At 52.4% G+C, this 13,395-nt stretch overlaps 1 protein-coding gene across 2 annotated transcripts in view; it reads left to right on the top strand.

Annotated features, from left to right (window-relative positions):
• The window catches only part of LOC147020117 (delta-type opioid receptor-like), a 216,249-nt gene that overhangs the window by 125,197 nt on the left and 77,657 nt on the right, over positions 1-13,395 (top strand). The window lies entirely within an intron of this gene.

The following is a 13,395-nucleotide window of genomic DNA, read 5'->3' as shown; positions in this document are numbered from 1 at the left end:
CGACACGAGCATCCCCTCGACCGCCTTCGCCGCCGCCACCTCTCCACAGCTCCGTCCAACCGCCTTCTCCGACTCCTCTCTTGACTCGTCCCAACTCTTCACTGACTCCGAACTCTTAACTGCCTTGACTGACGAACGCAGCCCCTTATATGCCCCGTGGCCTCGCTCCTTCACCTTCGACCCTTTACCTCCGACCCTTCACCTCTAACTGGCTCCCCATTGGACCGAGGAAAAGTGGGCGTGAATGCTTTTTGATCCATGAATTTGCATATAGCGATATTACTCCAACGCACCTGGAGGCGGGGCCAAATCGCCCCACGCTCGCCGATAGGACGGAACAGAAGTGGGCGTGAGTCGTTTTTGATCCGTTTTCTTCGGAGAGGCCGGCGCTTTTGCACCCCTGCTCGGTGCGTGCCCTGCACGAGTCCAGTATCGGTGCCCACAAGCGGCGTGGGAATGACGGTGATGCGATGGTTGCGAGGGCGAGTTGTGACGGTAAAGGTCGTGGCTGTTGTTGTGAAGCGGCGTTGCGGTTGGTGGTTGTTGTGTGATGGCTGTTGAGACGTGGTTGGTGGTCGTAGTAATGGCGGCTGGTCCAAAATAAAGATAGTAAAAGAAAAACGGCTATCTAGAAGGGTCGCAGCCCGCATGAATGACATTTATTCCCTCTAAACAACGGGTTTGGGCCTAACTACACATATACTTACAGAGATATCTCACCTAAGGGACCTGAATGGTGGTTTGCGAATTTCGTCAACCACAACACTACCCCCTCCCCTTTTTACAGACTCGTCCCGAGTCGTCAAATTTTCGTGTGCCATCATGTGTAGTTTTCCCCTAGTACATTTTACCTACAGATCCCTGAGTGCGACATTCATGGTATTCGTGTCCCCAAAATAAATAACCTGAGGGCTGAGTAACTACCTAAACAAACTCACTCACACGGACGACTTAAATAAAATTGCCGGCGCCAAGACAGACATGCCGGGGGTGCACTCATATTTACAGTACATCTTACCTTAACTTACAAATTTTACACGAAACCATGGCCCAGGATCAATGAACTCTGCAAAAAGAAAGCAGTTAGCAGGGAGCCAGGCTGCTCGCATGCAGTCTCTGACTCAAACAATGCAGGTGACAGGGAACGTGGCCGGCTGCTCACACGCAGTCCAAGGCCTTCCCTTTTGAACTGAACGCAGTGAACCACAACGGTGCATGGGCTGCACAAATGTAGTCTCCATGCCAGCTCAAGTGGCACACGCAATGAACACAACGAATGGATGGATGAATGGTTTGAACTGAACGCAAACACGGTGCACGGGCCGCCACTGCAGGCCCGTGTTGTAGCTGTCAACAGGGCAGTTCTTGCAGCTTGCAAACTGTTGCTTTTATGATGATCCCGGCGCGCATGGAAATGAACAGGGGGGGGGGGCAAAGCAAAAATTGAACGGGGCTGGTGAACCTGGGCAGTGGGCATGGCATGGCATGGCAAAGGCAGCAGGCAAACACAGCCTGCAGAACCAGGCCGTTGCAGGCAAACACAGCCGGCAGATGAACTGGCCGGCACAGGCCTTGCAGAAAACAGTTGCAGACGATCCGGCCGGCACAGGCCTTGCAGCAAAACAACAGCTGCCGATGAAGCGGGCCGGCCTTTGCCTTGCAGCAACGCAGCCAGCAGATGAAGCTGGCCAGCCTTTGCCGTGCAGTGGAGGTTGGTGGAGGGAGTGCGGTGGTGCTGGCCACTCGGAAGGCGGGCTCGGACCTACCCTACGGTCTCCCTCCCAACCTATCGCCTTTGCCTGTCACTGTCTATACCCACTCCCTTAATTTGTCAAACCCAAATTTAGCCCCAACTTTTTTTTTTTTTTTTTTTTTTACTTCCCCACTATAAATCGTCCCCTAACCCCTAGTACTGTCCTTGTTCGGCTAACCTATCCTGTCACCTAGCCTACTCCCAACCCCTACGTTCCCTTCCTGGAGGGGAATAAGGGAGAGCTAGCGTCCTGTGTCGAGGCCCAACGGAGCCTCAGAATGGCCTCCCCAGACTTCAGCGATCTATAACACAAAGTGGGTCCAGCGGCCCACAACGAGAGTGAGGGGATGGATGGTGCGGAGGGGTACACTTCCTAATCTACCCTATCCATTTAACTGTTAAATTACCCCGGGGCTTTCAACAAGCGCCTCTCACTTAAACTATTGGTTCTAACAACCCAGATTCCCGTCGCCTGTGTTGGTGTCCTCACAATTTCGGGCCTCGCCCCCCAATTTTCTCTCCGTGCCCTCACACGGTCTCATGGCTGGGACACGTGGCTCCCTTTGGCAGGCACGACCCTCTGCCGAATCTCCCGCTATGGCACCCCCGGGCACTACACTGCCTCCGAGCCTACCAGCTCCCTAACACCGGGGAGTGCCCCCCATGGCACCTCCCCTGAAACGCACACGTGGCAGGCTGGCTTCCCAGGCCCCTTTCCGAGGGTCACCCGTGCCCACAACACTGCCCACGCGGCTAATGGCGCCCCGGGCCCCCGCACCAAGCAGGCGCACCCGTGCCCACTACGCTATCCCGGCCCCCCATGGGCCCTTGGCCTACCACGGCCGACTAGCCTGGTGCCCGGGGTACCCACTCAGCGATACTCACCTTTCGCAGCCACGCTCCCAGCCCGTCAACAGGGCTCCTGCACCCCTCCAAACGGGTTTCGAGCCTACACTCCCACCAACAACAAAACGACCTCCATTTTTCAATTTGACTAACCCCCTAACTCAGTCTACACTGACCCCGGGGTCCCTTGGGCGGGAGTCACTCTTCCCCCCAATCACTCATCGCACCATGCAGTCCCTATTCGCTCCATAGACACAGACCCGCTGGCCTCACTCACTCAACAAGTGCTCACCTCACAACTCACCAACTCTTCAGCACACACACCGCTGAACTCTGCCATCCTTCTAATTACCTCCCCGAACTAACTCGTGCTCCCACGTCGTCCCTTAAACTAGTAGCACGTTCCTTTTAACACTACGTAGCTAAACTACGTCAACTCTACACATTCACTGTCTGTCACTGTCTTCTAACTCAAAAAATCATTTTCTTTCCCAACCTAAATCTGGCTACAATCCCTCTAACTAATCCATTCCACGGGCCCCATGAGGACTTACCCTTGCCCCATGGAGCCGGTCTAGCTATGCTAACCCTTCCTCCCTAACTAGTTTCCATCCTGTGCCCTGGTCAAGGGGGTCTTCCACCCCTTGCCAGGGAATCCTGTGCACCCGAAAGTGAGGCTTGCTTTTTTCTTTTTTTTTTTCTTTACATGCGCAGCACCAGCGCGGCAACTCACAGCTCGCGCACTTTGCACCTGCCCGTGACGTCATGCAGCTGCACGTGTACCTCGCCCCTCCTTGGACGGTACCATCCGGCAGGGATACCCCTCTTGCCGGATTCCAACCCCACGTGCAGCCATGACGTCACCATGCGCATAAAAAAAAAACACAAGCCCCACGTCTCGAGGGGTTCCCCACGCGAACACATGTGCTTTGCCCGTTGGAGCTTAACACACACGATCGCGTGGAGAACCCGTCCGGTCCAAATCCGTAATCCTGCCTAAACTTTGTCCGTCCGCGGGATCGGCAAATCCACCGCGTGCATTTCCGGACCGGGACTTCACTCTCGCAAGCGAGCACGTGGGGGCCTCGTGCGTTGCACAGCACGGACCTCGTGCTCACTGCTGGGTGAACCCGGCACAGTCCCCGAAACAACTACAGCCGCTACTCGGCTTTCTTTCCTCACATGTCGCCGTCGTCGCCATTCGACACACGCACTCCCGCGTGTTACGACGCTAACACACCTCACCATTAAACTCACACCGGGAGACGCGGCTGCATGTTCACACATGCCTACCGACATCTCCCTTACATACCGCTCTCTCACACACACGGTCTCCCTTGCACTCGGCCGTTCACTCACGCATGCCATCTCCCTCGCACACGTGGCTCCACTCACTCGCGGCCTTCCACTCACTCGTGCCATTTCCCTCACACAAACCATACCAGTCACACACGCGGGGGCACTCGCCCGCGGTGCCTCACTCATACTGGCCGTTTCACTCACACACATGGCAACACTCACACACGGTGCCTCATCCACACATGGCATGCTGGGAAGCACGTACTCTGGCACAATCGCCACCACACCACTCACACACGGGGTCGCTTCCACACACGGGGTCGCACTCACAGGGACAACCACACTGGGGATTCGTGTCCCCACAAGGGTCTCCGGGGCCTCTATACCCCCCAAGCTTTCCGTGCACCTGTCCACAGCACTCCTCCCCTCGACCTCGCAAAGCACGACCGAACCCACCTGGTCGTGACTCGCCTCAAGGGGGCATACTCCCTCCCCTCGTTCCTGGAGGAGGCCATCCAGCTGCTCGCACTGGGCCTCCACCCAGTCCGCCAGCTCCCCCTCATGGTCCTCCACTACCTCTGTGTGTGTGTGTGCGTCACTAACCTTGTCCAATTCACCCTCTATCTCCCGTGTCACTATACATTTTGTTCTTTCTGTCGTCTCCTCGTGTCTATTGGTCTCTGCTTCTTTCTGGCGTCTTTCTCTTATCTTTATGTAGGTCAACCTTGCTTTCTCCTTAAGTCGCTCCCGTCCTTCCCTCTGTTTCACTCCTTGCTCTTTCACGATTTCCGCGTACCTCCTCCTTGCTTTCCATCTTAATTGTTCTTTTCTCTCCCTCCCAATTACTTTCACCTCGTCTCTTGTCTCTATACATTTTCTCTCCTTGTTCCTTATTTCTGTCTCTTCCTGGTTCCTTTTTCCTTCCCATCTGAGTCGTTCTTTCTCTCTGAGCCCCATTAGCTGTTCGTTCTCCCTCCGGAGCTCCTCAATCTCCGTTGACTCCAATCTCGCTCTCCGTTTTAGTTGTTCAATTTCACACTCATATAGTTGTTGTTTTCTCTCCCACTGTTCCTCCTGCTCTTTGTTTTCCAATCTCATTGTTTCTTTCAATTGGCTCATTTCCTTCCTGTGTTTCATTCGCTGTTCTCTCACTACTCTTCCTCGTTTCCTCTCCTGTCCTTCCTTCTCCTGTTTCATGGTTTTCTTCATTTGGTTAATCTCCTTTTTGTGTTTCATTTGCTGCTGTCTCATTACTCTTCCTCGTTTCCTCTCCTGTCTTTCCTTATCCAGTTTCATGGTTTTCTTCATTTGGTTCATCTCCATTTTGTGTTTCATTCGCTGTTCTTTGTCTATCTCCTCATACTCCAGCCTCAGCTTTTCTTTCAATTGGTCAACCTCGGCTTCATGTTCTTTTTGTTTTCTATTCCATTGTTCCTCACGTTCTTCCCTCTCCAATCTCCATGTGTCCTTCAATCTCCTGATTTCTCCTTCCTGCTTCATTCCTTGCTCCTTCAGTACTCTTTCTTGTTCCTCATTCTGCAATCTCGTTATTTCTTTCAGTTGGCTGACTTCCTTCTCCTGTCTGATTCGTTCTTCCATCATTACTCTTTCTTGCATCTCATTCTTTAATCTGGCCTTCGCTTCCAGCTGTTCGATCTGTACAGTGTGGTTTCTTAAAGTTTCATTTTCCGTTCTCTTCCTTTCCTCTTTTAACACTCTCAGTTCGTTTTGTAGTTCCCTCTCTTTGTTCTGGTGTTTCTGTAACTCAGAAACTTTCTTTTCCAATTCCTTTCTCATCTCTGCACACTCCGATTTTGCTTTGGCTTCTAATTGTTCAATCTGCTCAGTGTGGTTCCTTAACGTTTCATTCTCTGCTGTCGTTCTTTCTTCTCTCACCATCCTCAACTCGTTTTGTCGTTCCCTCTCTTTGTTCTGGTGTTTCTGTAACTCAGAAGCTTTCTTTTCCAATTCCTTTCTCATCTCCTCACACTCCGACTTTGCTTTGGCTTCTAATTGTTCAATCTGCTCAGTGTGGTTCCTTAACGTTTCATTCTCTGTTCTCTTCCTTTCCTCTTTTAACATCCTCAGTTCGTCTTGTAATCCTCTTTCTTTGTTTTCGTGTTTCAGTATCTCAGAAGTTTTTGTTTCTAATTCCTCCCTCAATTTGCATGCTTCTTCACTCATTTCATCTCTTCTTTCCACCGCTTCCCTCCTCAATTCGTCCCTTTTTTTACTGTATTCATTTAGTTTTTTCTGCCATTCCTTTCCCATTCTTATCTCCCCTTCCAGGATTTCTCTTTTAAACTGGCTTGCCCTTACCTCTCGCTTCAGTAGTTCCAATTCTCCATCTTGTTCGCGTTTTTCCTTTTCGAGCTTTGTTTTCCTTTCTCCTTCCTCCCTCAATTCTCCCTGCAGTTCTTCGAACTGTTCTGACTTTTCCAGCAATTCCTCCGCCCTTTCCTCGAGCTGTCTCTCTCCTCTTTTTATCTTCCATTCTAGGCTTTCTCTTTCCTGATTGCCTGTTCTTATCTCTTCTTTCAATTGTTCCAACTCCCCATCGTGTTCACATTTTTTCTCTTCCAACTGTATTTCCCTCACTCTCCCCTCTAGTTCTTTGAACCGCCTTGCTTCCTCCAATAATTTTTCCATTAATTGTTTTACTTCCAAGTCATGCTCCTTTTGTTTCTTTTCAAGCTCGGTTTTCCATTCTTCCTCCCATTTTTTTTTTTTTTTTGTATAACTTGGTCGAGGCTCGTATGAGAGCTAACACACAACTCACAACAAGGAGGCATGAGACAAGAGGGGCGGGAGTGGAAGGGACAAAACAGTGGGGAACAGACACATTAGGTGAACTGTGGAAGGGAGAGGGATGGGGATGGGATGGGGAACATGGCGAAGAGAAGATGGACATTTCAGGGACTTTCAGGAAGGAAAGTAGGAGAAATGAAGGAAGTGGGCTTGGGTGGATTATCGGGGGTAGAAAAGATCGAGGATTTGGATGGGGGAAGATAAGAGGTGGTGGTGAACAGCTGTTTTGAAAGCCTGGAGAGAAGAATGGGAAAGAATAGAGTGAGGAAGTTTATTCCAAAGGCGGGAAAAAAGAGGAATGAAAGAGTGAAGATGAGCAGTGATTCGTGATTTTGGTAGTTTTACCAGAAGGGGGTTGTTGGCGGACCTTGAGCGCCCTGTGGAAATGTGGTGGGGACAAATCGCAGAGAGAGCAGGGGGGGCAAGGCTGGAGAGCAGTCGGTAGAAGACAGAAAGACCACCGACCAACCTGCGGTGATTGAGTGAGAGGCCCAAAGACTCAGCTTCATTGCGGGAGATGCCGATGATCTTAAATGCCCTGGTTTCGACAGCGTGAAGCCGAGAAAGGTGGGAGGCAGGAGCACCAGCCCAGAGGGGAGAGCAGTACTCCATCAGGCTATGGACAAAAGCTTTGTAAGTGGTCAGGAGCTCAGGAGGGCCGAGGAAGGACTTTGCACGATGGAGGTTTCCCAGTCGGCGACTGGCTTTTGAGGCGAGGTTGGAAATGTGACTTTCCCAGGAAAGGTCATGGCAGATAGTGAGACCTAGAAGCTTGAAAGAAAAGACTTCTTCCAGAGGATTGTTGAGAAAGTGGATGGGGGGGTTTTGTAAACGGTCCTTTCGAAGAGACATAGTGAGAGTGTGAGATTTGTCTGGATTGAAAGACATGTTCCACGTGTTGGACCAGTTTGTGATTTTATCCAGATCTGCAGTGAGTGAAGAAGCTGCTGCTTGCCGGTCTGAGGGATGACAGATGGTACGGCAGAGGGTGGAGTCGTCGGAAAAGAGAAATAGAGGATTTTCCAGAGAGTCCTCCCATTGTTTCCTTTCCTGGGAGATACCAATCTGCTGTTCCTCTATTCTTTTGTTCAGTTTGCTCTTTGCATATTCCAACTGACGGGTATAAAACACTACCAAATTCTTTTTCCCACGTAATTTGTCGACTCTATTGGCCAAGTCATTAGAGCCTGGTGTTGGCGCAGTGGTTAGGGCAGCGGCTTGGGATCCAAAAGGTCCTGAGTTCAAGCCCCGTTGGGCCACTGAATTAATACACCAGGGGGTTGACTCAGCCTGTCATCCTTCCGAGGTCGGCGAAATGAGTACCAGTATACTGGGCCGGTGTATGCCCCGGTTAGAATAGGTGTACCATATCCCGGTGTCGTAAGAGGCGACCAGGGTTGCGTCAGGAAGGGCATCCGGCGTAAAACATGTGCCAAATCACTATGCGGATCATACGGATGATCCGCTGTGGCGACCCCGAACGGGAGCAGCCGAAAGAAGAAGAAGAGAAGATTGGCCAAGTCATATTTTTGCCACCGAATTCGTTCCAGTAAATCGTCCAATCGCTGTGTCCCCCCGTACACGTAATTTTTCTGAAGCGCGTCTGCGTGCCGTTGTGACTCGTCCACTCCACGTTGCACCTCCTCGATATATTCTTCATAACGCTTCACCTTTTCCAAGACATCCCCCAATTGTGCCTGAAGCCTGCCAATGCTCGCATAGTCATCCTGCCACGCCTGCCATGGCACATGCCGTGACCACGTGCCTTGAACCGGTGACTGGGAGCTCACGCCTCGTGCTGTGCCATTAATATCAGACCGCTCCGTGCTGCCATTGTGCGACTCCGTTTGCCGGCAAAGTTCGTGCTCAAGCCGCTCCCACTGACCACAGTTAGTGGTGGGGTTATAATTATAAAAAGAACCGACCTGGGCCATGGATCCTACATGACGACACATACCTAATACCCCCGGCTCCCGCTCGCCTTGAGACGCCATCTTATTTCTCGTAAAGGGTTAATTTAGCTCGCTCGTAATTTGGAGGGAATCGGGGGTCGCTCCTCTCACCCCTGGACCGATTCCCGTGAATTTAGCTGGAGACAGGAGAGCCCGTTTTCCCGTTCTCCGATACCAGTGCCGCGAGGAGGGCGATGAGTTTATATCGCACGACCTGACACCAGTGTTGCGGATTCGCGCCCGCCGGCGTGCGAACGGCCACGTAACTCGAATCGCGGCACGTCGCCCACCGGACGGACAATCCCGTCGTGACCCTCTCGGACTAACGCTGGGAACTAGTCACGGGTGGGCCTTTCGGCCTCACCACGATCGTGCCAATCGGCCCCGCGTGGGATAGAGTTGCTCGCCAAATTCGACCTACCTAAGTACCCACACGGAGGGTAGACCGGGCGATCGCACCTCGCCGCAGGTCGACTTCGGACACGGGCCACTTTAAGCGACCCGTTCCGTACTATCGGGACAACCGAGCCGTGTTATCGTCGGCCTCGACGGTTCGATTAATTATCGGGCGTTTTAGCCCACGACCAACCCTTTACGTGAAGTAAGATAGAGATTCAATAAAGGAAAAGACGAAGCGAAACGGGAAAACAGTTCAACATAAAGCACATTTATTTCGCGATGAACGGAAAGCACACATATACAATTACACCAAAAGCAAATGTAAAAGAAGAAGAAGAAACACACAATAATACACAAAAAGCAAATGTAAAAGCAAAAGACAATGCAGAGCTAACCGACTACCGAGCACACGGCAACACTTATACAGTTTTACTTCACAGACGGCGCCGACAACACATATACTCAAAGCAAAAGAAAAAGGGACCACCCTCCACTATGAGGGGGCAGACGGCCTGGGGCCGAGACCACGTCGAGCCTACCCGTCTGGTGATGAGCCGTAAAATGGCGCTGGCGCCCCGACTCCGCGGGCCTCACTGGGACTGCCTGGTATGGGGTGGGAACGGGGCCCCCTTCTCGCACTATCTCAGCGCGGGGGGAAACAGGAGGGTGGTTGTTGATGCTCGGGGGAAGGAGGATATCTCCCTGTCTCGGGTCCCGCGACGAGCGTCTCCACCACGACCTCGGTCGCGCCGCCGGCCTCTCCCTCCGCAGCTCCCCGACTCCGACACGAGCACCCCCTCGACCGCCTTCGCCGCCGCCACCTCTCCACAGCTCCGTCCAACCGCCTTCTTCGACTCCTCTCTTGACTCGTCCCAACTCTTCACTGACTCCGAACTCTTAACTGCCTTGACTGACGAACGCAGCCCCTTATATGCCCCGTGGCCTCGCTCCTTCACCTTCGACCCTTTACCTCCGACCCTTCACCTCTAACTGGCTCCCCATTGGACCGAGGAAAAGTGGGCGTGAATGCTTTTTGATCCATGAATTTGCATATAGCGATATTACTCCAACGCACCTGGAGGCGGGGCCAAAACGCCCCACGCTCGCCGATAGGACGGAACAGAAGTGGGCGTGAGTCGTTTTTGATCCGTTTTCTTCGGAAAGGCCGGCGCTTTTGCACCCCTGCTCGGTGCGCGCCCTGCACGAGTCCAGTATCGGTGCCCACAAGCGGCGTGGGAATGACGGTGATGCGATGGTTGCGAGGGCGAGTTGTGACGGTAAAGGTCGTGGCTGTTGTTGTGAAGCGGCGTTGCGGTTGGTGGTTGTTGTGTGATGGCTGTTGAGACGTGGTTGGTGGTGGTAGTAATGGCGGCTGGTCCAAAATAAAGATAGTAAAAGAAAAACGGCTATCTAGAAGGGTCGCAGCCCGAATGAATGACATTTATTCCCTCTAAACAACGGGTTTGGGCCTAACTACACATATACTTACAGAGATATCTCACCTAAGGGACCTGAATGGTGGTTTGCGAATTTCGTCAACCACAACAATATGTATGTATGTATATATATATATATATATATATATATATATATATATATATATATATATATATATATATATATATATATATATATATATATATATATATATATATTGTTGCGGATTCGCGCCCGCCGGCGTGCGAACGGCCACGTAACTCGAATCGCGGCACGTCGCCCACCGGACGGACAATCCAGTCGTGACCCTCTCGGACTAACGCCGGGAACCAGTCACGGGTGGACCTTTCAGTCTCACCGCGATCGTGCCAATCGGCCCCCGCGTGGGATAGGGTTGCTCGCCAAATTCGACCTACCTAAGTACCCACACGGAGGGTAGACCGGGCGATCGCACCTCGCCGCAGGTCGACTTCGGACATGGGCCACCTATGCGACCCGTTCCGTACTATCGGGATAACCGAGCGGTGTTATTCGTCGGCCTCGACGGTTCGATTAATTATCGGGCGTCTTAGCCCACGACCAACCCTTTACGTGAAGCAAGATGGGGATTCAATGAAAGAAATGACGAAGCGAAGCGGGAAAACAGTTCAATAATAAGCACATTTATTTCGCGATGAACGGAAAGCACACATATACAATTCCACCAAAAGCACATAGAAAAGAAGAAGACAAAAAGCAAATGCAACAATGCAGATCTATCCGACTACCGGGCACTCGGCAACACTTATACAATTTTACTTCACAGACGGCGCCGACAACACATATTCCCAAAGCAAAAGAAAAGAGAACCACCCTCCAGGATGAGGGGGTAGGCGGGCCTGGGGCCGAGACCGTGTCGGGCCTACCCGTCTGATGATGAGACGCGGAGCGGCGGTGGTGCCTCAACTCCGCGGGCCTCGCGGACAGTGTCTGGTCGGGGGTGGGAAGGGGGCCCCCTTTTGTCGCACTATCTCAGCGCGGGGGGAAACAGGAGGGGGTTGCTGATGCTCGGGGAAAGGAGGATTTCACAAAATCGCGGGTCCCGCGACGAGCGTCTCCACCACGACCTCGGTCGCGCCGCCGGCCTTTCTCTCCGCAGTTCCCCGAATCCGACGCGAGCACCCCCTCGTCCGCCTTCGCCGCCGCCGCCTCTCCACAGCTCCGTCCACTTCACTCCGACTCCGCGAACTCCCAACTGCGAACTGCTAACTGCGAACTGCTCTCTTCTCCACTTCCAACTCCGAACTCGTCCTCCTGCGAACTGCCCGCTTCTGACGAACGCAGTCGTTTTTATAAGCCCCGTGGCTTCGCTCTTTCATCTTTGACCCTCTGCCTCCAACCTTTCACCTCGCTCCCCATTGGCCCGAGGAAAAGTGGGCGTGAATGCTTTTTGATCCATGAATTTGCATATAGCGACCGCCCTCCAACGCCCTGGAGGCAGGGCCAAATCGCCCCTCGCTCACCGATTTGACGGAACAAAAGTGGGCGTGAGTCGTTTTTGATCCGTTTTTCTGCGGCAAGTCCGCGATGCTTTTGAATACGCTGCTCGGTGCGCGCCCTACACGAGTCCAGCATCGGTGCCCACGAGTGGCGTGAGATGACGGTGATGCGATGGTGGCGAGTTGTGACGGTAAAGGTCGTGGCGGTTGTGGTGAAGCGGCGTTGTGGTTGGTGGTTGTTGTTGTGATGGCTGTTGAGACGTGGTTGGTGGTGGTAATAATGGCGGTTGGTCCAAAATAAAGATAGTAAAAGAAAAACGGCTATCCTGAAGAGTCGCAGCCCTCATGAATGACATTTATTCCCTCTAGACAACGGGTTTGGGCCAAACTACACATATACTTACCGAGATATCTCACCTAAGGGACCTGAATGGTGGTTTGCGAATTTGGTCAACCACAACACTACCCCCTCCCCTTTTTACAGACTCGTCCCGAGTCGTCAAATTTTCGTGTGCCATCATGTGTAGTTTTCCCCGAGTACATTTTACCTACGGATCCCTGAGTGCGACATTCATGGTATTCGTGTCCCCAAAATAAATAACCTAAGGGCTGAGTAACTACCTAAACAAACTCACTCACACGGACGACTTAAATAAAATTGCCGGCGCTAAGACAGACATGCCGGGGGCGCACTCATATGTACAGTACATCTTAACCTTAACTTACAAATTTTACACTAAACCATGGCCCAGGATCAATGAACTCTGCAAAAGAAAAGCAGTTAGCAGGGAGCCAGGCTGCTCGCATGCAGTCTCTGGCTCAAAACAATGCAGGTGACAGGGAACGTGGCTGGCTGCTCACACGCAGTCCAAGGCCTTCCTTTTTGAACTGAACGCAGTGAACCACAACGGTGCATGGGCTGCACAACGCAGTCTCCGTGCCAGCTCAAGTGGCACACGCAATGAACACAACGAATGGGTGGATGAATGGTTTGAACTGAACGCAGTGAACCACAACGGTGCATGGGCTGCACAAACGTAGTCTCCATGTTGTAGCTGCCAACAGGGCAGTTCTTGCAGCCTGCAAACTGTTGCCTTGCAGATCCTGGCGCACATGGAAATGAACAGGGGGGGCAAAGCAAAAATTGAACGGCGCTGGTGAACGTGGGCAGTGGGCATGGCATGGCAAAGGCAGCAGGCAAACACAGCCCGCAGAAGAAGGCCGCTGCAGGCAAACACAGCCGGCAGATGAACTGGCCGGCACGGGCCTTGAAGAAAAACAGCCAGCAGATGAACTGGCCGGCACAGGCCTTGCAGCACAGCAGCTGCAGACGATCCAGCCGGCACAGGCCTTGCAGCACAGCAGCTGCAGATGAAGTTGGCCAGCCTTTGCCATTCCGTGGAGGTTGGTGGAGGGAGTGCGG

The sequence above is a fragment of the Eptatretus burgeri genome, chromosome 9 (genome assembly GCF_056783735.1).
Source record: "Eptatretus burgeri isolate ZD-2024b chromosome 9, Ebu_testis_v1, whole genome shotgun sequence".
Lineage (NCBI taxonomy): Eukaryota > Metazoa > Chordata > Myxini > Myxiniformes > Myxinidae > Eptatretus > Eptatretus burgeri.
This window is presented reverse-complemented; position numbering and strand designations above follow the sequence as displayed.